Below are 3,934 nucleotides of genomic sequence, written 5' to 3' on the forward strand. Positions count from 1 at the left end.
ATTTTTTAAAGGACACTATAAGGAAAGTGAAAGATAATCCATAGGTTGGGAGAAAATATTTCCAAATCATATATCTAATAAGGGATTTACATTTGGATGCATAAAAAATTCTTGCAACTCAATAATAAAATAAAAAATAACCCAATTAAAATTTGGCAAATGATCTAAATAGACATTCTCCAAAGAAGACATAGAAATGGCTGACCAGGCACATGAAAAAATGCTTAATATCATCCATTAGGTAAATGAGACACCCTTTCACACCCACTAAAGATGGCTAGAATCAAAAAGTCAGGTGTTGATGAGGATATAAAAAAATAGAACCTTAATACCCTGCTGGCAGGAATGAAAAATGGTACATTTTCCAAATAGCTATTTAGGAAAAAAAGTTTTGACATTCCCTCAACTAATTAAACATAGAGTTACCATATGACCCAAAAATTCCACTCCTAGATATATACCTAATAGAAATGGAAACATATTTATACAAAAATGTGTACACAAATGTTTATAGTAACATATTCATAAAAGCCAAAAGGCAGAAACAACCCAAAGGTTCATCTATTGACAAATGGCTAAACAAAATGTGATATTTTTCTGCAATGGAATATTATCCTATATAATAAAAACCTAATATGCTAAATGTCTAGTCAACCGATCATCCGTTCAACCAATCAAAGTATAATATGCTAATGATATGTTAAGGCCGCTCAACCTCTCACTATGACGTGCACTGACAATCAGAGGGCAGATGCTCCAACCGCTAGTTTAGCTTGCTGCTGGGGTCCGGCTGATCAGCACTGAACGAGACAGGCCAGACATGCCCTGGAGCCCTCCTGTGGTCCCTACCTGTCTGGCCAAGCTCTCACGTCCCTCCCTGGCCCCATCGTGCACCAGTGGAGTCCCTTGGCCTGGCCTGCGCCCTCTCGCAATCTGGGACCCCTTGGGGGATGTTGGAGAGCTGGTTTAAGCCTGTTCCCACAGGCCAGGTTGAGGGACCCCCCAACTGGTGCACAAATCCCATAAAAAGGAATGAAGTACTGATACTTGGTAAACCTTAAAGACGTTATGTTAAGTGAAAAGTCAGCCATAAAAGATCACATCTTATATGATTTCACTCATGTGAAAAGTCCAGAACAGGGAATTCTTTGGAGACAGAATATAATTGGTAGTTGTTTAGAGATGGGGGAGATAGATAAGATTGGGGGGGGTGTTGGATAGAGGGTACAGGGTTTCATTGGGATGATAAAAATATTTTAAAATTGCCTGGCTGGTGTGGCTCAGTGGTTGAGCATCAACCTATGAACAGTTCAATTCCCAGTCAGGACACATGCCCATGTTGCAGGCTCGATCTCCTGGGGGGGGGAGGGGGGGCGGGGATGGAGGCAGCCAATCAATGCCTTCCTCTCTGAAATCAATACATTTTTTTAAAAATTCTAAAATTGATTGCGGTGATGGTTGCACAACTATGAATATATTAAAACCCATTGAGTTATACACTTTAAATGGGTGACTGTATGGTATGTCAATTCTATCTTAATAACACTGCTATTAAAACAATAAAAAGAAAAGAAATATTATGGTGGCCAGCATAGGCAGTCTGTGCAACAGACTGCCCCCAGGATTTAGGCCCCAGTCAACCCCATCAGTGTAACTCCTGCAGCTTACCAGACCCACCTGCACTGTGGAGGAGGGAGCCCCAAGTGGAGAAATTGGGACCAGGACTAGCTGTACATTTTCTGAAAACTTTGAGGAAGGCACTGCAAAGCATGGGGCATGGGCAGGAGCCAGGCTTGTCCCGGTCTAAGGATAAGATCATCTCTACATTCTTATAGTCCTGGATGACAATCTCATGTGGCCAGTCTGGTAAATTGCAGGGTTCACCTGGAGCTCATGTCCAGGAGACTGAATGAGACAAAGTCCAGGCTCTACCAGAAAGAGTGTCAGCTCCGGTCCTAATGTCTGCTAGGGACAAGGGAGTGCCCAGGCCTGAGCCATGCCTTTGCCAACTGGGATTTGATTCACCCTCTCCTGGCAGAAGCAGGAGAAATCAAGCCACTGAGGAGAAGGGGAGGTTCCGGGGCCCAAGATGGATCAAGTCCCAGCCTCTGAAGACCTCCGCCATCTGGAGGCATTGGCCTGTTCAGCCTCATGGCTTATGGCACCCCTACTCTCGCCAATGGTAATAGCCATTGTACTTTCCACCAGTGCCTGGACCGGGCCGAGCCAGGACCTGAACCCAGGCTCTGGCTAAAGATTATGTGCTCTTAACCACCATGCTCATCTCAGATAATGCTGAGGCCTTCACCTCCTGATATGTCTGATCCTTCCTCAAACTTTTTCTCATCAAAGCCCACAGCTGCCTTGGGAGAGAAGTATTGTTAGCCCCATTTCACAGATGACAACACTGAGGTTCCGAGAGGTTGAGTACTTGCCCTAGATCACACCACGGCACAGCCAGGATTCTACACCAGGTCTGTCTCACTCCAGTGTTCACCCCACAGTCCCAATGGGTCTCTAACAAAGAACAATTTTTCTTTCTCTGTAACAGTCTCAGCCGAGGCAAACCAACAAAAAACAAAAACAAACAAACAAAAAACCATCTGAAGGAACGATAACTAAAAGGAAAGCGCTGATGTTCCTCAGGTTCACTGGCAGGACTCTGAGCACCTTTTCGCTTCAGCAGGTTCACCCCCAGCAGCTCCAGTTGTTGCCATGTTACTCTCCCTTCCTTCATAGCTAATGATCTAGGGCAGTGGTCGGCAAACTCATTAGCCAACAGAGCCAAATATCAACAGTACAACGATTGAAATTTCTTTTGAGAGCCAAATTTTTTAAACTTAAACTATATAGGTAGGTACATTGTTATTAACTTAATTAGGGTACTCCTAAGGCTTAGGAAGAGCCACACTCAAGGGGCCAAAGAGCCGCATGTGGCTTGCAAGCCGCAGTTTGCCAACCACGGATCTAGGGGGGAAATAACTTATACCATTGTCCCTGCTTCTTCACTGTCTTCCCATTTCTCACCCCCCGTAACCGGGCTGTGTCCCCACTCTACAACCCGAATGTCACCAGTGGGTCCTAATACATATCTGATGAACACTCTGCACCTTTTTGACCAGTAGCCCCTGACCCTGCTAACCAGCTCCTTCTTCCTGACACTCACTCTTCCCTTCGCTCTTTAGCAAATACTTTTTGTGCCCCACGCCACGTCCCCTTGATCCTCCTGATTGCAGCACAGCAGAGGAGGACAGTTTTGTACCTCAGCTCAAATGCAGGCATGACCAAAGCGTGGAGGAGTTCATGCGCCCAGGGGCAAGCATCAGCCACTGGAAGATGGGAGCATGTGGATAATTGTCCCATCCTTGGGAGCAGAATTCTAAGTATGCGCTCCCCAGTTCTCTAGGAGGTCCTGAAGGGTTGGATGGGCTTGAGCCCAGTTGTCTATAGAGGTCACTGGCTTGGTTATACACTCTTTACTGGCCTTCCTCTCTCTCCTCTCTTCTTCTTTATATTCTCTCTCTCTCTCTCTCTCTCTCTCTCTCTCTCTCTCTCTCTCTCTCCTGCCTCACTCCAGCTACTTTCAGGATCACCTTGCAAATAAACCACCTGCACCCAAGTCCTTGTCTAGGCTCCACTCTGACAGGCACCATTGTCTCACTTTCTTTCTTTACCTTCTGACCCTTCATTTTCTGTCTCTTCACGAACTGCTCCTTTAAGAGTGAACCCTACACTGTTGTTGCCGCCCAGCACCTCCATAAAGCCCTGTCCTGTGCCCTTCCACCTGCACATTAGCCACAGACTAGTCTTCCCACTTGCCTCTGTCCACAGACTAGTCCTCCCACTGCCTCTGTCCATAGACTAGTCCTCCCACTTGCCTCTGTCCACAGATTAGTCCTCCCACTGCCTCTGTCCACAGACTAGTCCTCCCACT

This window comes from Myotis brandtii, unplaced genomic scaffold (assembly GCF_000412655.1).
Source record: "Myotis brandtii unplaced genomic scaffold, ASM41265v1 scaffold190, whole genome shotgun sequence".
Lineage (NCBI taxonomy): Eukaryota > Metazoa > Chordata > Mammalia > Chiroptera > Vespertilionidae > Myotis > Myotis brandtii.